We start from the raw sequence: 21,994 nt of genomic DNA on the forward strand, positions 1-21,994 counted from the left end.
GGCAGAACTCCCAGCATCACCCCCGCGTCACCTCCATTTTCAGGTCGACAGGGGACGCAGCCGAATTAGCTCTGCGCTCGCCGACCTGTCAATGGACCATTGAGGCCATTTGAAAAGTAATTCAAGTAATTAATGGACCTGCCCGTCCAACCTTAAGGTTGTCGGGCAGGCCGGGAGAGCCCTGGCGGGCTTCAGAGAAAACATGAAACCACATTCACGGGCGGGATGAGCTTTCATGAAGGTTTTTAAAAATTTAATAAACGTTTGAATTAAGGTGACGGACATGTCCCAACTCATGAGGCAGTGTTACACGAAGGGACATGTCAGGCAAATTTGATGTTTGTGCATTGATCATTTTTGAATCTGGCGCTGATCTCTCTGAGGCAGCACTTAGCCTCGGGGAGATGAGAGCGCACTCTCGGCTTAGGGAATCCCCCACTCCACCCACATGGCACTTCCTGGCGGACATCACGCGGCGCGTCCCCCGATTGGGGGAGCTAGTTGGAGGCACGCCCACTCCTGCACTTCCGCCCCACCCCATACGGGGGGTGGGGGGGAGGAATAATTCTTCCGCATGTTTCCTGGGAATCCATAATTAATGTGGTGGATTTGGGAGCTGCCATTGCAGCTGAAATGACATTTTACCCGCCTGCTAACGCAAACCAGTGCAAATCTGGAATGATTCCGCCCTAGTCTGGGCACCGGAGTCCCGAGTAAGTTTAAAAGGTCCCAGGGTGGGCAGGATAATTGGCCACTTAATTGCCTCAATTGGGGCAAGGGCGGGCTCCCCATCTGAGGCCTTGTCCAAACCCAGCGTAAACTCAGTGTGTGGTTGGGGGGGCGGGATCCCGGGGGGAATCCCGTTCCTTCCGTTTTACGTGCCACTCCCCAACACTCCACTGCCTAAAAACCCACCAGCAGGGGAGCGTAAAATTCAGGCCCTTGTCTCTGTCTGCTCAGAAACCACAAACCAATCACCTGACTTCAGCAACCATTTTGGGTAGGCACAGTGTCCACTTTTTAAAGTCAATTTCAAAAAGTCCACATCACCATATAATCCGCAGCTTGAAAATTAGGGATTTGGTTTCTTTACTGGGCATGACAGTACGTGAAGAATCAAGTGACTTTTTACATGGCCCTGACCCTATAAAAGCCTTTATTTTTCAAAGTAGGCTCATCTCATCCTCCCCAAACTCTGCAATGGAAAATTACTGCCTTTTCTAATTTGTGCTGTCTGATTATAAGACATTTTTCCCCTTTAAATTAAGAATAATGACCTGGTCAATGGCATTTTGCTCCTGCTGTAGAATTTCTATGTTGCAGTGTCCCATTGAATTTACAATCTAATCCATATCACCTGCTATTTTCAGTTCCCTTTATACCCTTGTTACATTTCTCTTTGTAAATTTAAGTTATATATATTTAACTGTGGTAAGCACCTATAAAGTTACAGCTGCATCTCTCCACATGTTTTTCATGCCCTTAACTATCCCTTGTTGGTTATAACTATCTCTTGTATTTTTTTCCAGGTTCAATCATTCACATACATTCTACAGCTACTTTTATCTATGAAATGTCAGACCATGGCTCAACATATCTCTGAGTCAGAAGATTGCCAATTCATGTCCTGTTCCAGAGACTGGAGCACAAAATCTTGGCTGACACTCCAGGTACAGTCCTGAGGGAATTCTGCACTGTCAGAAGGTGCTGTCTTTCAGGCTAAGATGTTAACCATGGCCCTGTCTAAAATCTCAGGTGGACATAAAAGATTCCATGGTACTATTTGAAACAAAAGTAGGGGTGTGCCATGCAGTGTTGTGGCTAAAATTCATATCTCCAATAACATCAGCTATAACAGATTATCTAGCCCTTATCTATCACACTGCTGCTCGTGGGAGCTTGCTGAGTGCAAATTAGCTTCTGTATTTCCTGCATTACAAACCCTTCAAAATTATTGCATTGATGGTGAAACATTGTAGGGTGATGTGAGGTCGGGAAAGGTGCTATACAGGTGCAAACGTTTTTTTACATGGTGCTATACAGGTGCTATACAGATGCAAGCCTTTTTTACAGGCACTTCTATTGGCAGAGGTGGTGGAGGCGTAGTGGTATTGTTTAGCAATAACCTGCTCACTGACGCCCAGTTTGGGTTCCGTCAGGACCACTCAGCTCCTGACCTCATTACAGCCTTGGTTCAAACATGGACAAAAGAGCTGAATTCCCGAGGTGAGGTGCGAGTGACTGCCCTCGACATCAAGGCAGCATTTGATCGAGTGTGGCATCAAGGAGCCCTAGCAAAACTGAAGTCAATGGGACTCAGGAGGAAAACTCTCCGCTGGTTGGATTCATACCTAGCACAAAGGAAGCTAGTTGTGGTTGTTGGAGGTCAGTCATCTCAGCTCCAGGACATCACTGCAGAAGTTCCTCAGGATGGTGTCCTCTGCCCAACCATCTTCAGCTGCTTCATCAATGACCTTCCTTCCACCATAAGGTCAGAAGTGGGGATGTTCGCTGATGATTGCACGATGTTCAGCAAAATCCGCAAGTCCTCAGATACTGAAACGGTCTATGTCCAAATGCAGCGAGACCTGGACAATATCCAGGCTTGGGCTGACAAGTGGCAAGTAACATTCATGCCACACAAGTGTCAGGCAATGACCATCTCTAACAAGAGAGAATCCAGCTATCATCCCTTGATGTACAGTGGCATTACCATCACTGAATCCCCCACTATCCCCCTCACAGTCTGAGGATACGGGGTAGACCATTTAGGACTGAGATGAGGAGAAATTTCTTCACCCAGAGAGTGGTGAGTCTGTGGAATTCATTACCACAGAAAGTAGTTGAGATCAAAACATTGTATGTTTTCAAGAAGGAGTTAGATATAGCTCTTGGGGCGAAAGGGATCAAAGGATATGGGGAGAAAGGGGGAGCAGGCTATTGAGTTGGATGAATGACAGAGCAGACTCGAAGGGCTGAATGGCCTACTCCTGCTCTTAGTTTCTATGTTTCTATCAACATCCTGGGGGTTACCACCGACAAGAAACTGAACTGGAATAGCCTTATAAATACTGTGGCTACAAGAGCCGGTCAGTGGCTAGGAATAGTGCAACGAGTAACTCACCTCCTGACTCCCCAAAGCCTGTCCATCGTCTACAAGGCACAAATCAGGAGTGTGATGGAATACTCTCCACTTACCTGGATGAGTGCAGGTCCCACAACACTCAAGAAGCTTAACACCATCCAGGACAAAGCAGCCCGTTTGATTGGCAACCCATCCACAAGCGTTCACTCCCTCCACCACCAACACACAGTAGCAGCAGTGTGTACCATCTACAAGATGTACTGCAGGAATTCACCAAGGCTCCTTCGCCAGCACCTTCTGAACCCACGACCACTACCATCTAGAATGACAAGGGCAGCAGGTAGATGGGAACACCACCTGTTCTCTCCAAGTCACTCACCATCCTGATTTGGAAATATATCGCTGTTCCTTCACTGTTGCTGTGTCAAAACCCTGGAACTCCCAGCCTAACAGCACTGTGGGTGTACCTACATCACATGGACTGCAGCGGTTCAAGAAGGCAGCTCTAAAATCACCTTCTCGAGGACATCTAGGGATGGGCAATAAATGCTGGCCTAGCCAGCAAAGCCCACATCCCATGAGTGAATAAAAAAAACTGTCACTGGGTTAGTACTTTAGGTATCCAGGGTAGTGCTCTGGGGGTGACCTCGATTTGAATCCCACCACAGCACAAACTTGAATCAGATAAAAAATCTGGAATTAAAAGTCTAATGGTGACCATTGTCATAAAAACCCATCTGATTCACTAATGTCCTTTAGGGAAGGAAATCTGCCTTCCTTACCTGGTCTGGCCTACATGTGACTCCAGACCTACAGCAACGTGGTTGACTCTTAAGTGCCCTCTGAAATGGCCTAGCAAACCATTCAGTTCTCAAGGGCAACTAGGGATGGGCAATAAATGCTGGCTCAGTCAGCAACACCCACATCCCATGAACAAATATAAAAAAAATATAGACTGTGCTAATACTCAGGCCTGCCTATGTGTTATTTATTTGGTCCAATATGTCTCCTGTTTCCAGTTGTTCAGTCCTACACTTGGCAGCATATTTCCTAAAGGAGTTACTGAGGGTCTTTAGCATTCACATTTTTTTTAAATGTGTTAAATTTAATCAGAGCTCCTATTCATTTTTGAATGGTTCGCCGATGGTGAGCCTCCTTAACAAGCAGCTCACTCACATCCCCTAGTGATAGAGACTTTAACAAAATCAGAGAACTCAGCACAGCACAGTTTACTGTATACTGGTTAGCCAGCGACGCCTACATCCCGTAAATGAATTTAAAAAAAGAGCTGACACCCATCAAACCTCCTTTTTGTTGCCATTTTCCCGCATGTTGTTATTTTATTCCTTTGCACTAGGTACAGGTTCACGAGTGGCACTCATGATCCAATAGTGTCTACTCCGGCTAATATGAGGTTGTTTCCTGGGCTGATAGAATAATTATTTTGGACTGCACAGGTAGTTTAGGAATTTAGGACAAATTGAAATATCAGATCATTTGAATTAAGTGACTTTGCATTAAGAGTGGACTCCACCGCCCGGAAGTGAATGTTATGTATGCGACTTCTTAATAATCTAGTCAGTAGGTTTTTTTAAATTATTTCTTGGGATGTGGGTGTTGCTGGCTAGGTCAGCATTGCCCAGTCTTAACTGTCCTCACCAGGTGTCTCCACTCCCAGCAGGATTTACTCCGCAGCAACCAGGAGCAAGAACTATGGTTGATTTTCTACTTCTTACCCCATAAGCACTGAGACTGAGGTGAATTGTAACATGGAGACACTAAATAATTCCTTGAGACTTCAGGGAGGTTGTTGTTTTAAGCACTGGAAGTTGAAATTCAGAGGCAATACTCATATTACGGTGCTTTGAGAAAGTGGATCATTTGAGTGTACTTTATGCTCAGATCTTTCTGTATTTGGCAACTATGAACCACTGACCACTCAGGAACTTATTTAAGGAGAATGAATGAGAAGGAACTTGATAACTATGTCACTGCACTGCAACAGTAACTCATTGTGCCTTGAGATGTCTTCATATGATAAAGTGCGAGAATAATGCTGTATTATTATTTATATTTATTTTCCTCTCCTCACGTTTGGTCACACGAGTGCTTTTCAACTGCGCCCCTTCTGGTTTGGCTAAAGGAGCTATATTGGAACATAATAGTGCAAACCCCTTCCTTCCAGCCTACTTAATCTCTTGAGGGACAACTCTGCCAAATGTGTGCAATTTCTCATTGACATTCCACAAGAATCTCTGTCTAACATTGCAACGTACCTTGTTAATCTTGGCCAGTTGCATACCACAGATGACGTTTCCATGGACCCAGCAGCACAAGAACTATCGTGTTTCCATTCTTTCTGATTAATTATTGCCATTGTTGCATAGCCTAGGGGCCATTAGAGGTGCATGGAGTGTGACAACATCAAAAGCGCCATGTAGCACCAATGGTGCTGCTCTTTAAAGTGTTAACAATGGCAAGCTGACAGCCACAATTGCATTCAACAACAACAAGTTGTATTTATATAGTGTCTTTAATGTAGTAAAACATCTCAAGATGCTTCACAGGGACAATACCAAGCAAAATTTGACACTGTGTCACGTAAGGTGCTATTAGGACAGCGGACAAAAACGTGAGCAGAGATAGGTTACAAGGAGCATCATCAAGGAGGCCAGAGAGGTAGGGAGGCAGAGAGGCAGGGGGAGGAGATTCCAGAGAGTAAGCTCCAGGTAGCTGGGCGCACAGCCACCAATATGAAACAATAAAAATCAGAAAGGCACCAGAAGACAGGATTAGAGAAGAACAGAGATCTCGGAGGGTTATGGGGTTGGGGAAGATTACAGAGATAGGCAGGGATGGGTTTGGAAACAAGGATGAGAAGTTTAAAACTGAGGCATTGCTGAACCAGAATATATAGTTCAGCGAGTACAGGATTAACAGGTAAAAGCAAAAAACTGCGGATGCTGGAAATCCAAAACAAAAACAAAAATACCTGGAAAAACTCAGCAGGTCTGGCAGCATCTGTGGAGAGGAACACAGTTAACGTTTCGAGTCTGAATGACCCTTCAACAGAACAGGATTAACAGGACTTGGTGCAGGTTAGGGTATGGGCTGCAGAGTTTTGAACGAGCTCGAGTCTACAGAGGGGAGGCAAGATGAGAGGCTTTTATTATTCTTGGCTGTGCCACATGTAAGTTTCAGTATGGCTCAGTTGACAAAACAGTTATCTAATGAGTCAGAGATTGAAGCTCCTCACCAAAATTCAATCTCTAAATTACCAAAAGGCTTCTGCATTGTCAGAGGTGCCATTCTTCAGATGTGACATTAACCTGAGGTGCTGCTTGCCTGTTCAGCTGAACGATAAATGTCCTGTTACACTTTATCGAAAAAGCAGGGAGTTTCCCTGGTGCTTGGCTACCAATCTTCTTTTAACCAGCACCAAAAGATCAGGCTGCCTGGACCATCATCTCTTTTCTGTTTGGGGGATTTTACTGTGAGAAATTGGCCACACATTCACCTAATAACGATCACGGCTTTTCAAGAGTCAATTTACGTGAAACATTTTGAGTCACAGGGATTACGTAAAGATGAGTCTTCCTTCTGGAAGCTGTATTTGTATTTTCTAGTGACGCAGATCACTGATAGAATGAAAACAATGGATGAAGTAAATGTAAGCTGTTTATTAAACTGTGATTGCAGGATTGGCTACATAAAAATACCTCCAAACCAGCACACAGTAACCCTAGGCCACTCGATCGAGAAAGTCCATTTGGCAACTTTCTCACTCTTGGCAACTTTCAGCTCAGACTAGAGATTAGGTTATTTTTCCTGAAGATTAGATATTCGACAAACAATTAACATTGCCTTATATAAAGGAGGGGGGCAGTGGAGGAGGAGCTCTTTCTATTTAAAGTAGGAAAGACTTGCACTTTATCATTCACTGATTTGGACTAGAACTTCCGTGAAGTGGTAATCATAGTAGGATTGTCACTGCGTTCCTTTTTAGTTACCCATGTCGGGAGCTACATATTTCTCAGCCGGTCATTGAACCCGGGCCTGCTAAGAAACGTGTAGTGCAGCAGCTCCAGAGTCCTTCTAGTGCGGGGCAGCAGAGTCCGAGGAAGTGAGGCCATGTCCCCTTTTTGCAGCACGGGCTGACACGCAGCAGGTAAATTGAAAGGCCCCAGCCACTTTGAGAAGCCAGTTAGAGGGTAAGTGTGTAAAATGAGTGGTTGGGGGTGGGGGAGTTCGCAGCTGGTCAGGGGGAGGGGGTATGGTTGGGGGAGGGGTAGTCAGTGGTTCCATTGCGGGGGCGGGGGTGGGGGGGGGGGGTGGTGGGGCAGGGTTTTCAAAAAGGAAAGTAGATAAACTCTTTAAAAGCTACCCCAGGATAGTTAGAAGTGGTTTTAATCCTTCTAACTTTTCCTGGGTAACTATTCTGCTAAGAGAGTCGGAACCAGCCAAAGTCTCCAATTTAAATTGGAGTATTGTATGGTTCCAGATGCAGGATATTTGCCCATCGGAAGTTTAAATTTCCCAGGCAATCGCCATGCAGTCCTTGCCCGGGGACATCTGGGGTGGCAGTGGGGCAGGGTTGGTACCTCCAGGGTATGACCGCCTAGAGGTCTGAATTTCTGGACCAATGTTTCACGAGAATGAAGTAGGTTCACGAGAATGAATTATCTTGTGGCAGGCATAGATCCACAACATATATATTTTTGAAATATATAAAGTTCCTCCCTAGGGAGGGGAGGGGGGAGAAAGGTAGAAATAACCTCCCCCTTTTGTACAGGAGAGGAGAGGAGGGAGAGGAGTATAGGACAGGGAGGCACAGGAGGGAAAGGGGAGATCCACAACATAGTCCCACAGAGAGCAATTCACAGTTAATTGATCGTTTTGTAGTATATTGGTTGAGGGTGAGGGATATGGGTCAAGGCAACATGCTATTCTTAAAAATCAGAAGCAAAACAAAGCAGGTCAGGCAGCGCCTGTGATTAGAGAAAAAAAATAAGTTAATATTTCAGGTGTAGACCCTTTTTCAACTGTAAAAGAGATAGGCACATGCCGCTGTCCTTTCCAAATACCCTTTTAATTTATTTCCTTGTTAAAGAGTTTATCTACTTTCCTTTTTGAAAACAATGGATTTTGAATCCCTCTAGTCAGACACTCCAGTTCCAAACAAGCGCCTTTGTTAAAAAGAAACACTTCTCCTAGTGTCTCCCCTCACTTATTCATTTGGATGATCATTATCAATTTATGCCTGAGTAATTGACCAGAGAAAATCATTATTTCTTGATTTACTTGGTTAAGTCCCATTCCTTCAAGCCAAAGAGTTATGTAAATGTATGCATTATTTAAAAGAATAAAGACAAGAATTATGAAACAAGTGTTCACCGTTGATGAGGTAACACCATAATAAATATACTGTGGAAAAAAAATAACTCTGAACACTTCTATCATTGGGACTGCAGTGGTTCAAGAAGGCCGCCCACCATCGCCTTCTTGACGGCAACTAAGGATGAGCAATAGATGCCAGTGACACTCACGTCTTGAGAATGCGAACATACAAACATACGAATTAGGAGCAAGGGTAGGCCCCTCAGCCCCTCCAGCCTGCTCCACCATTCAATAAGGTCATGGCTGCTCTGAATGCTCTCAACCCCACATTCCTGTCTACCCCCCGACCACCTTTAATGCCCCCCACTCTCGGCCCGCCCACCCTCCACCTCCCTCTGGCACCAAAGGAGAATAAGGAGACATTGCAGGAGGCTGAGTTTTCTCAGGCATTTGCGTAGAATTTTTAAAGAAAAAGAAACATATCAGCCACTAAAGGTAAAATGATTATGTGAGATTTAGGCCTTAATCACCGTAACCCGTAATTGTGGCCAGAGGAAAATAAAAATGATCATCTCACAGGAAATGTAATGATTAAATTTAAATGCGTGCTTTGAAAACAAAACTTAAATGGTTTTAGCTTTCCAGTTTCTGCTTACCAAACAGAAACATGTATTTAGTTCTTTATTATTCTTGTCTTTCTTTGTTCTGTCGGCTTGTTTTAGCAGACCTTGGCATATAGTTTATATTACTGCAAGCGTGGGATTTCCCCGTGATTAACCAAAACTCCCTTTGCCATAAATCAGCAGCGATTTACCTTCACAAGCCTAATGGAAAATATTTGTCACCATATCGCTAACCTTGACGGACCAGGAATGCTGCAACTAAATTCCCAATCTCTGGTGAATTAGCAAACATGAATGGCCTGAGATTAGAGAAGGGAAGAAGGTCAGGGTCAAAGTGATGTCAGCTGTGGCTCGCTGCTGAGCACTCTTGTGTCCGAAAGTTCCAGGCTAGCATTCCCAGAGCCGTACTGAAGGAGTTCTGTGGTATTGCCTTTCCAGGGAGATGTGAAACTGTGGGTCCGTCTGCCCTCTCAAAAGAAAATTGGCATGGTGCCACTTTGAAGAAGGGGGCGTTCCCCCTGATGTGTTGCCTGCCAATGACCCTTCAGCCCAACCTCACTTAAAAAAAAAAATCATATGGAGGAAGTGCTGGTGTCGTGGTATTGTCACTCGACTAGTAATCCAGAGACCCAGAGTAATGCTTTGGGGACTTGGGTTTGAATCCCACCACGGCAGATAGTGGAATTTGAATTCAATAAAAATCTGGAATTAAAAATCTAATGATGACCATGTCGATTGTTGTAAAAATCTATCTGGTTCACTAATGGCCTTTAGAGAAGGAAATCTGGCCTGGCCTACATGTGACTCCAAACCCACAACAATGTGGTTGACTCTTACAATGCCCTCAGAAATGGGCTAGCAAGCCGGAAATGACAACAGCAAACTCAATCCTGTCAACCCTGCAAAGTCCTCCTTACTAACACTGGGGGGATAGTGCCAAAATTGGGAGAGATGTCTCACAGACTCATCAAGCAACAGCCTGACATAGTCATCCACATGGAATTAAACCTTCCAGACATCTCCATCCCTCAGCTGAGGTGGTGGCACAGTGGTATACAGCCGGGAGGGGGTTGACCTGGGAGTCCTCAACATCATCTCCAGACCCCATGAAGTCTCATGGCATCAGGTCAAACATGGGCAAGGGAAGCTCCTGCTGATTACCATGTACCATGTACTCTGGATCAGGGACTTCAATGAGCATCACCAAGAGTGGCTTGGTAGCACCACTGCTGACAGAGTCCTAAAGGGCATAGCTGCTAGACTGGGTCTGCGGCAGGTGCTGAGGGAACCAACAAGAGGGAAAAACATACTTGACCTCATCCTCAACAACCTGCCTGCCGCAGATGCATCTGTCCATGACAGTATCAGGAGAAGTGACCACCAAACAGTCATTGTGGAGATGAAGTCCCGCCTTTTCATTGAGAATACACTCCATCGTGTTGTGTGGCATGACCACCATGCTAAATGGGATAAATTTTGAATAGATCTAGCAAGTCAACACTGGGCAGCAATGGGGTGCTGTGGGCTGACAGCAACAACAGAATTGTACTTGAACACAATCTGTAAGCTCATGGCCCGTCATATCCTCTGCTGTATACCATCAAGCCAGGGGATCAACCCTGGTTCAATGAAGAGTGCAGGAGGGCATGCCAGGAGCAACACCAGGCATACCTAAAAATGAGGTGTCAACCTGGTGAAGCTCTAACACAGATCTACTTGTGTGCCAAACAGCATTAGCAGCAAATGATAGACAAAGCTAAGTGGGCTCACAACCAATGCATCAGATCTAAGCTCTGCAGTCCTGCCACATGCAGTAATGAATGGTGGTGGACAATTAAAGAACTCACTGGAGAAGGGAAATATCCCCATCCTCAATGATGGAGGAGCCCAGCACATCAGTGGAAATGAGAAGGCTGAAGCATTTGCTCCAATCTTCAGCCAGAAGTGCCAAGTGAATGATCCATCTTGGCCTCCTCCGGAAGTCCCCAGCATCACAGGTGCCAGTCTTCAGCCCATTCAATTCACTCTACATGATATCAAGAAATGGCTGAAAGCACTGGATAGTGAAAAGCTATGGGGCCTACCAATATTCCAGAGAACTTGTGTTCCAGAACTTGCCACGCCTCTAGCCAAGCTGTTCCAGTACAGCGCCAACACCGGCATCTACCCAGCTATGTGGAAAATTGCCCAGGCATGTCCAATACACAAAAAGCAGGGCAAGTCCAACATGGCCAATTACAGTCCCATCAGTCTACTCTCAATCATCAGTAAAGCAATGGAAGGGGTCATCAACAGTGCTAGCAAGCGGCACTTGCTTAGCAATAACCTGCTCACTGACGCCCAGTTTGGATATCACCAGGGCTACTCAGCTCCTGACATCATTACAGCCTTGATTCAAACATGGACAAAAGAGCTGAACACCTGAGGTGAGGTGAGAGTGACTGCCCTTGACATCAAGGCTCCATTTGATCAAGTATGGCATCAAAGAGCCCTAGCAAAACTGGTGTCAATGGGAATTGGGGGAAAACTTTCCACTGGTTGGAGTCATACCTAGCACAAAGGAAGATGATTGTAGTTGTTGGAGGTCAGTCATCTCAGCTCCAGGACATCACTGCAGGAGTTCCTCAGCATAGTGTCCTCGGCCCAACCATCTTCAGCTGCTTCATCAATGACCTTCCTTCCATCATAAGGTCAGAATTGGGGATGTTCGCTGATGATTTCACAATGTTCAGCACCATTCACAACTCCTCAGATACTGAAGCAGTCTGTGTCCAAATGCAGCAAGACCTGGACAATATCCAGGCTTGGGCTGACAAGTGGCAAGTAACATTCATGCCACACAAGTGCCAGGCAATGATCATCTCCAGCAAGAAAGAATCTAACCATTGCCCTTTTACGTTCAATGGCATTACCATCACTGAATCCCCCACCATCAACATCCTGGGGGTTACCATTTACTAGAAACTGAATTGGACTAACCATATAAATACTGTGGCTAAAAGAGCAGGTCAGAGGATAGGAATCCTGTGATGAGTAACTCACCTCCTGACTCCCCAAAGCCTGTCCACCATCTACAAGGCACAAGTCAGGAGTGTGATGGAATACTCCCCACTTGCCTGAATGAGTGCAGCACCCACAACACTCAAGAAGCTTGACATCATCCAGGGCAAAGCAGCCCATTTGGTTAGCATCATATCCACAAACATTCACTCCCTCCACCACCGATGCACAGCAGCAGCAGTGTGTACCATCCACAAGATGCACTGCAAGAATTCACCAAGACGCCTTTGACAGCACCTTCCAAACCCATGACCACTACCATCTAGAAGGACAAGGGCAGCAGATAGATGGGGACACCACCACCTGGAAGTTCCCCTCCAAGTCACTCACCATCCTGACTTGGAAATATATCGCTGTTCCTTCTCTGTCACTGGTTCAAAATCCTGGAACCCCCTCCCTAACAGCACTGTGGGTGTACTTACACCACTTGGACTGCAGTTCAAGATAGCATCTCACCATCACCTTCTCAGAAGCAAATAGTGATGGGCAATAAATGCTGGCCCAGCCAGCGATATTCATATCCCGTGAATGAATATTAAAAATTACCATATTGCTGTTTTAGGTGAGCTGACTGTGTGCAAATTGGGTGCTCCATTTCCTACATTACAGAAGTGACTACACCTTCAAAACAAAAGACTGACATTGGCTGTGAAGTGTTTTGGGATGTTCTAAAGTTGCGAAAGGTGCTTTTAAATTCAAGTCTTTCTTTTTCTGCTCCTCTTTGGCATTCAGGGGTGCTACTGGAAAGAAAGCAAGTCCGCGTGAATGCAGGTTAGCACATGACCAAGCTCATGGCCGTGATCGACTGGTCAGCTGATAGTCACTGTGAAGAATGGCCAGCTGAGTTATTGTTGACTTGTCAGTGCATCTCGAACTGGACACAAGCCAGGCTTGGTGTCTTGAGGAGATGTGGACTTGGAGAAAACTTATTTTAAAAATAAAATCTATGCCTCCTGTCAAAGCATCAAATTCATCTTTCTTGAAAGGTGGTACGAGTGGGTGGACAAATGAAAGAAGACATCAGGCTGAGATGCTTTTGTGCATCTCTACATAGAAAGGAGGGAGGCTTCAAGGTAACCTAATTAGAGTTAAGAGTAAGAATAGGTTTAACTGATCTAAATAATTTATTCGCTGTGGTGAAGAGTTCAATCCATTCTGTACATGTCAACTTGACTCAGAGATGGTGCTGGGTCTCTGAGCTGAAAATGCATAGGCTCAGAACTCACTAAAAAAAAACAGTCTTCTGATACCTGCAAAACACCACACACAATGTTTTATGAATAAAGTATATTTTTGAAAAAAAAAACACACATTGCCCTCAAGGTAGCTGTGGTGGGGAGGAGACCGTTGTTCACCTCCTCGTAGATTATGCCTTTGCAAAGAAGGTCTGGAGAGAGATGCAGTGGTTTCTGTCGAGGTTCATCCCGAGCAGTTCTGTGACACAGGACTCTGTGCTCTATGGGCTGTTCCTTGGGACACACATCAACTGCAGCTGGAGGATGCTCAACTCGGTGAAAGACACTCTTTGGTCTGCCCGAAACTTGTTGGCCCTCCAGCACAAAGAGTTGTCCCTGACCGAGTGTTGCAGACTGGCACATTCCAAAGTCCAGGACTACGTGCTGAGGGACGCTCTAAAGCTTGGGGCAGCTGCCACAAAGGTGCAATGGGGAAGGGTTGCTGTCTAAGGCCTTTCTGCCACAGTGCACCAAGGGACTGGGAACTGTGTAGAGCTCCTCGGGCTGTACAGCCCAAAATGAATGTCTGCAAATGATTGTAATATTCATTGTTTGTACTGATGCACCTTGTGATACATGTTGTAAAAGCTGAACCTGATTGTACCTTTGAAATGGTTTGGAATGTGATTGAAGATATTTTATGAATAAAGTATATTTTTGCAAAAAAAAACAAAAAAAAAACATCAGATAAGAGGCTCCAGAATTTTCAAATGGTGATTCAAATGTAGTGACTTTGGGGGTGGAAGGCACTATTTAAATACAAGTTCTTTCTGTAAACAAGTTACAAAGTAAGAAGTTTGGAGCGAGAAGAGAAATTGCAAACAATGCTTTTGCAGGAAAACAAATAAATGTTTAATTGACTACCACTTTTCTTCCAGAAATGCCTGCCTTGAAGAAGCACTGCTCTTCTTTCTGTCAGGATTTCCGCTTGTCTCTTTTGCCCTGTTCAGCTCTAGCTGTGCCATCCCCCTCAAACAGCTTATATTTCATCTCATTTCTATTTTTCTTTAGTTCTGATGAAGAGTCATACGGACTCAAAACGTTAACTGTCTTCCTCTCCACAGATGCTGTCAGACCTGCTGAGTTTTTCCAGCTATTTTTGTTTTTGTGTTAAGGTTTATCAGTTGACTACCAGGCAGGAGCACTGGAACCGTCATATAGGCTCAAGGGGGGATTTTAGAAAGAGGAATTGAGGGATATGAAGTGAGACAAGACAAGTGGGATCAGACTTGCCTCACCACCTAAAATCCCTCATAGCAGAGTGGAACCATCAAAATACTCTGGAAGCCCATCTCTGCAAGTCAGGGCATTGGAATGAAATATAAAGAGCCCAGAAAGGGGAAGGGGGAGGGCTGCAGAACTTGAAAATATCGGCAGCGAGCTGGTCCTGTTGAATTTAGTGGCAGGGCCTCATTTGAACTTCTTTTCTCCATTTCCCAGGCAGCTGCCAACCAGGTACCGGGATGACTGGCTGATGTGCAGGAACATCTGCTGAACAGGGGCGTAGCCAGAGACCAGGGAGAGCAGGAAAGGGGAGTAAATGACCAGACTAAGAGAAAAGAGCAGGGTGGGTGGGACTAATTGGGCATCACAGGAATGAAATGCTGACCTGCCTCCTTCCGTGCTGCCCAATTCAATGATTTATTTTTTAAGAGAGTGAAATGATTTGCCGTCACTGAACAAAAATACAGCGATATTACTGAGGAGAGAATGGCGATAGCTGTCAGCAACTGGTAAGGCAGAGGCCTTGCCAAATATAACAGCAAGTCCTCATTTGGATTTTGAACCATTTTTACAGATTTAAAGGCTGACAGGCTGCAGCCGGGGAAAGCCTGATGTTCAAGGCCTCAGTTGGTAAGGGGAGAAGAAAGGAACATGGGGTTGGAGAGAGCATCAAATTGTGGTGAGGGAGGCTGATCAAGGCAGCAAAGTCTGGTGGGTAGGCGGAGGGGAGAAGCTTTACAGCTGCTCCTGGCCTACAAGCAGTGCTGGAAAGGTTCTTAGCTGCTGGATCCAGCTATCGATGCTACCCCTCGGCAACCAAGTTCCCCAGTCCCTGGAAAACCAAGCCTGTAGCCATCAGGTCCAAACGGCTGCTAAATTCTGAGGCACATAGTCTCATTAGCGCGTTATAAATACTAACCTGAACCTCATGTGAAGGTTAGTCACTCGATAGCCAACCCACCCCAGGTTAAACCAGAACCAAAACAGGAAATGCTAGAAATACTCAGCAGGTCTGGCGGCAACTGTGGAGAGAGAAACAGAGTTAATGTTTCAGGTCAATATCCTTTCACCAGAGCCAGAAAAATGCATGTTCATGACAGGTTGAGTTTGCGTTTTCCATTTTTAAGAATTTTATTGAATTTAACCAACCCCCTCCCCCCCACCCCCACCTCCACCCCCAACACCAACCCTTTGACTTTCTCATGTCTGCGCTGGGGTATTAAAACTCGCCCCTCCCCACCAAAATATAACAACATAGCACATGTCTCTGCAACATCTCATAAGTGCCTCAAGTGCACAACATTACTTCTGAACTCTGGCAACTTGTTGCCTAGATAAATAGGCGACCATTTTGTAGACAGTAAGGTTCACAAATGGCACTGAGCTGGAAATGCTAGTGGAAGGAGAATTTGGCAAGAACTCCGGTGGGATGCCCTGTTTGCCGAATAGTCCTGTGTGATCTTTGGCATCCATCTGACTGACTGGGGACAGGCAGATAGGGCCTGATCCAAAAGGCCAGCATGTGCGGCACTCCTTCAATACTGTTATTGAACGGCAGCCAACATTATATGCAACATAGCCTGAAGCAGTTTTATTTTTCACTGTGAGCCTCTTATCTTACCATTTAGATGTTTAAATGTTTATTTTTCCCTCCCAGTGAGAATAGAAGATGGTCCCACTGGGATAAGTCCCAATAAATCTGCCCTAGCTATACGTCATGAGGAAGTAAGCTGGAGGATCAAAGAAACACATTAGCCCTGTGTGTCCATCAGGTGTATCAGGTGCATTTTTACAGGGTTGGTTTCCTTTGCTGTATAAAGAGCAGCTGAAATAAGATCAAACACTCGGGAGAGGGACTAGGGTCATTTGCTGCATGCAATGTGCTGCTTTAATGTTCGCCTTGAAGCCCTAACTTGAGACTGCAGTGTTCTCCTCTCCTTTCTCTCTCTCTCCCCCATCCTCCATCCGCTCAGCCCAAAGGAACACTTTCTGATTATCAAATGGGAAGCACATCCTTGGATAAAAAGACAACCGAACAAGGGTTTCTGCAGGGATAATTTGGGCCCGGTCTAGAGTGGAAATAATGCCTTCCTCCAACACATCATTCCCCGGTGTGAACAGAACGGCAGATGAAAATAGTAAATGAAAAATCGGCAATTTTAATGCTGGACTGGCCCTCAATTTAGACAGCATGTAAATTGCAGATGCCTTATTAACATATTAAAGTCAGGACCCTATGACGGTTGTTAAGACTCACACACTATTGTCGTGTCAGTCAGTGCTGCCACTCACTGACTCATGTACAGCTAATCCCCACAGTCAATCACTGCTAATTTCTAAACTTATTCTCAGTGAGTCTGTTTTCTTAATTACCTCACCTAATTGGTCAGTGTCAGACTATATATTGAGTATAGAAAAGATATTTGACCCAGGAAACCCATTAAGCCCTCAGTACGAGAGTTGAAGTATTTCAGGGACTGGATGATCCGGCAGGGCCGACAGCAGATTGGATGCTACATCCAGATCCCTGATGGAATCTGTCTTATAGGGGATCAAAGGTTACGGGGAGAAGGCGGGAGAATGGGGTTGAGAAACTTATCAGCCATGATTGAGTGGCGGAGCAGACTCGATGGGCCGAATGGCCTAATTTCTACTCCTATGTCTATGGTCTTATTTAAGGATGCCAAGCTGCACGATGTCTTCAGCAACCCTGCAGATGGAGTGCGCCGTAGATACGCCTGGTCGCGGCCAGACGGATCCAACCGTTCCAGGATAGACTTCCTGTTTGTGTCCCGTGCGTTCGCAGTCAGACCCACCGACGTCAAGCCAGTGTTCTTCTCTGACAACTGCCTCCTACTGGCTGACTGTCACTTAGAGGAAGATCAGGAGGTTGGCAGGGGGCCATGGAAGCTGAACGTGCAACTGCTGATCCCAGAGAACATTGAGGAGCTCAAGAGGGATTACAAAGGTTGGAGAACCATGAAACCCCTCTTTGAGTCCCTGACACACTGGTGGGAAGCGATCAAGGGAAGCATCAAGAGGTTTTTCATCCTCAAAGGCATCCCAAAAGCTAGAAAGGAACAGAGGGAAATGTCCCGACTCCAGAAAAACATGCAGAACCTGCTCCGACTGCAGTCCATGGGGGTCGATGTCAAGGAGGAACTCCAAAAGGTGAAGAGCCAGCAAGCCTCGCTCTTTACCTCGGAGGCCTCCAAGATCATCTTCCATTCCAGAGTCCACTCCATGGAGCAGGATGAGACGTGCTCACGTTTCTTCTTCCAAAAGGTGCACAGAAAGGTCTCTGTGATCAGCAGTCTGAAGGAAGAAGATGGCTCAGTAAAGTCTTCGCAGTCCGACATTTTGAAGATCAGCAAATTCTTTTATTCCGGATTGTATGACGTGAAGCCCACAGACAGCACGGCCTCCCAGTCCTTCTTGTCCTCTATCACGGAGGTCTTAGGCGACAGTGCACGGGGAGAGTCTGGACAAACCGCTAACTCCTGACGAACTGACTAAGGCCCTTGAGTCCTTCGAGAAGAGTAAGACTCCCGGAAGCGAGGCCTTACCAGCTGAGTTGTATTCGGCTCTGTGGGACTGTATGGGCCCAGACCTGCTAGAAGTGAACGAGAGTATGCTTCTGACCGGCAGTATGTCAGAATCCATGAGGAAAGGCATCATCACCCTCACAAGGGGGAAAGGGAGGAAATTAGAAATTGGCGACCCATTTCACTGTTGAATATGGACTATAAGATTGTGTCCAAGGTCATTGCCAATTGGGTCAAGTCCGCTCTGGAATTGGTGATCTACCCTGACCAGACCTGCACTGTGCCGGGCAGGAAGATCTCCGACAGCCTCGAGCTGCTCAGGGATACGATTGCCTATGTACAGGACAAGGGTGTGGATACCTGCCTCATCAGCCTGGATCAGGAGAAGGCCTTTGGCAGAATATCACATGCTTACATGGTGGATGTGCTCTCCAAAATGGGGTTTGGGGAGGGAATTCGCAACTGGATCCAATTGCTCTACACTAACGTCGGTAGCACAGTCTCAATCAATGGGTGGGAATCAGATAACTTTCCTATTAAATCTGGAGTCAGGCAGGGCTGCCCTTTCTCCCCTGTCCTGTTTGTGTGTTGCATAGAACCCTTTGCTGAGTCCATCAGGAAGGCTCCTGGCATAAGAGGAGTGATGATCCCAGGCAGTGGAGGCACTCAGGTCAAAGCCTCCCTGTACTTGGACGATGTCGCCATCCTCTGCTCGGATCTGCTGTCGGTGCGTAGACTGATCCACATCTGCGACCAGTTTGAACTGGCCTCGGGAGCCAAGGTAAATCATGGGAAGAGTGAGGCCATGTTCTTTGGGAACTGGGCGGACTGATCCTTTGTCCCCTTCACCGTCAGGGCTGGAGGCCTAATGGTGCTGGGGATATGGTTTGGAGGGTGCGGGGCATGCGTTAGAAACTAGAAGGAGTGACTGTCTATGGTGCAAAGAAAATTGGGCATGTGGGAGTGACGCTCCCTCTCCATTATGGGTAAGAACCTGGTCATCAGGTGTGAGGCACCCTCGCTGTTGCTGTATGTGGCGCAGGTCTGGCCCATTCTCACTCCTGCGCGATAGCGATCACCCGAAGCATCTTTTACTTTACCAAAATCATAAAATTATAAAACCAAGGTCGAAAATGGATCGTGTCCGCAGGAACGTGATACACAAGCCTCTAGATAAAGGGGGGACAAACGTGCCCAACATCGCCCTCATCCTAATGTCCACCTTGTGTGCGGCTGCATCAAGCTGTGCGTAGACCCTCGGTACGCAAACACCAAGTGTCACTACGTGCTGAGGTTCTACCTGTCCCTGATGGTGTGAAGGATGAGTCTGGCGACACTGCCGCGGAACGCTCCAAGTAGTTGGAATATGCCATATCACCAGTCCCTCATGGAAAAATTTATGCCGAGAAACATCTTTGACCACAAGTCCATCAGGCAGCGGTCGGCACGTAATGTCTTGGAGGTCCTGAGGGGAAAGGAGAGGGTGGCTCCTGTGGGATGGTTCCCTGAGCAGACTGTCAAAGTCATTTGGCAGAATGCCTCATCGCCAGAACTTTCCAACAAGCACCAAGACATAGCTTGGCTGGTGGTGAGAAAGGCCCTCCCCGTCAGATCCTTCCTACATACCAGGAGTCTCACCCCCTCTGTACATTGACGATCATCAACTCGGTGAAAGACACTCTTTGGTCTGCCTGAAATGTATTGGTCTTCCAGAGCAAAGAGTTGTCCCCAACTGAGTGTTGCAGACTGGTACATTCCAAAGTCCAGGACTACATGCTGAGGGATGCTCTAAAGCTTGCGGCAGCTGCCACAAAGACGCAACAGGGAAAGGTCACTGTCTAGGAGCCCCTTGGGCTGTACAGCTCACAACGAATGTATGCATTGAATACTAATTGTATTGAAGCACCTCAGAGTGCAACATGATGTATGTTGATAACTCTAATACCATTGTCTGATTGTCTGAAATTGAAAGGATTGTAATATTCATTCATTGTATTGATACACCTCATGATCCATGTGTAAAAGTTGAATATGATTGCACTTTTTGTGATGGCCATTTAGAAATGTTTTGTAATGTTCTTCCAGATATTTTACAAATAAAGTATATTTTTCAAAAAAAACATTTCCGTGATTGCCAGAACTTTCCAACAAGCACCAAGATGTAGATTGGCTGGTGGTGAGAAAGACCCTCCCCATCAGATCCTTCCAACATGCCAGGAGTCTCACCCCCTCTGCATGTTGCTTTCAAGGTGGCTGTCGTGGGGACGAGACCGTTGTTCAGCTCCTTGTGGATTGTGCCTTTGCAAAGAAGGTCTGGAGAGAGATGCAGTGGTTTTTGTTGAGGTTCATCCTGAGCAGTTCTGTGACACAGGACTCTGCTCTACGGGCTGTTCCCAGGGACACACACCGAGACAAACATCAACTCCAGCTGAAGGATCATCAACTCGGTGAAAGACGCTCTTTGGTCTGCCCAAAACTTGTTGGTCTTCCAGTGCAAAGAGTTGTCCCCGATCGAGTGTTGCAGACTGGCACATTCCAAAGTCCAGGACTACATGCTGAGGGACGCAGTAAAGCTTGGGGCAGCTGCCGCAAAGGCGTAATGGGGAAAGGTCGCTGCCTAAGATCTTTCTGCCACAGTGCACCGAGGGGCTGGGAACTGTTGAGAGCCCTTGGGCTGTACAGCTCACATTGAATGTATGCATTGAATACTAATTGTATTATAATTGTATCGAAGCACCTCAGAGTGCAACATGATGTATGTTGACAACTCCAATTCCATTTTCTGATTGTCTGTAATGACCATATTGAAATGATTGTAATATTCATTGATTGTATTGAAGCACCTCATGACCCATGTGTAAAAGTTGAATCTGATTGCACTTTTTGTGATGGCAATTTAGAAATGTTTTGTAATGTTCGTTCAGATATTTTATGAATAAAGTATATATATATGTATTTTTAAAAATTCATTGACTCTGAAGTACTTTGGGAGGTGAATATGGGTGCAAGGGCTTTATTCCAGCGTTGGCAACTCTTCACCCCTGAAACCCTGGCTAGCATTTCAAGGTGCTCCTTCCACTGCACCACCGGCCCAACCTTTACATAGCCAACTGCTATGATATTGCTTTGGCCAGGCACTTGGATGTGCTGCTTTCAGCCCAGGTGGGGATCCTCATTCACTGAACTCTAATACCACCCTCTTTGGAATAAACATGAGGGAAAATGTTTAGTCAGGAAATGAGATTATTTGAGCGGGCCCCGAGGCTTCTCTTCTGTGAAACTGCCAGCACCACACTTCTAACATGCATATGAAGCTTGTCCATTTGCCCAATTGCTGTGGAGTTTGTTATTGCTCTGGGGAATTTCCACGCTGCGAACAAGGGGTTAACACAAGGAGATCAATTAGTGCCTCTTTTCTGGATTACTCTTGCATGAATGTGCATCATTGCTTCACTCTCCTGATTCCCTGCATTGTCATTGAAAGGCTCCAAACATGTCACAGTTGTGCTTATTTGGGATCGCACAGTTCAGTTAGGTGCCCCTTTAATCGACCCCCTGGTACATGCACCTGCCCTCCAATCGGCCCTCAGAGCCCTCACCAGCAGAGTTTCTCCTCATTTTACTTTTATACTGCTTCATTGCTGCAGGCTGGAAAATGGTGGTGCTGAGCTCTCACTGCCAGACCAGCTTGGACCCTCCCTGTGTGAGTATGGAAACCCCTCCCATTGTCCCAGAGGAGCCTAATGTTCAGGTTTCCCATCCTCCAAGACCTCTCAATGCTCCCCCTGTATTCCTTGATCCCATCATGATTGTGCTGGATATCCGTTTGTTAGCACCTGAACATTTTGAGGTGGATGTACCATGCCCCCTGTAGACCTCACCCCT

This window comes from Carcharodon carcharias, chromosome 1 (genome assembly GCF_017639515.1).
Source record: "Carcharodon carcharias isolate sCarCar2 chromosome 1, sCarCar2.pri, whole genome shotgun sequence".
NCBI classification, from domain to species: Eukaryota; Metazoa; Chordata; class Chondrichthyes; order Lamniformes; family Lamnidae; genus Carcharodon; species Carcharodon carcharias.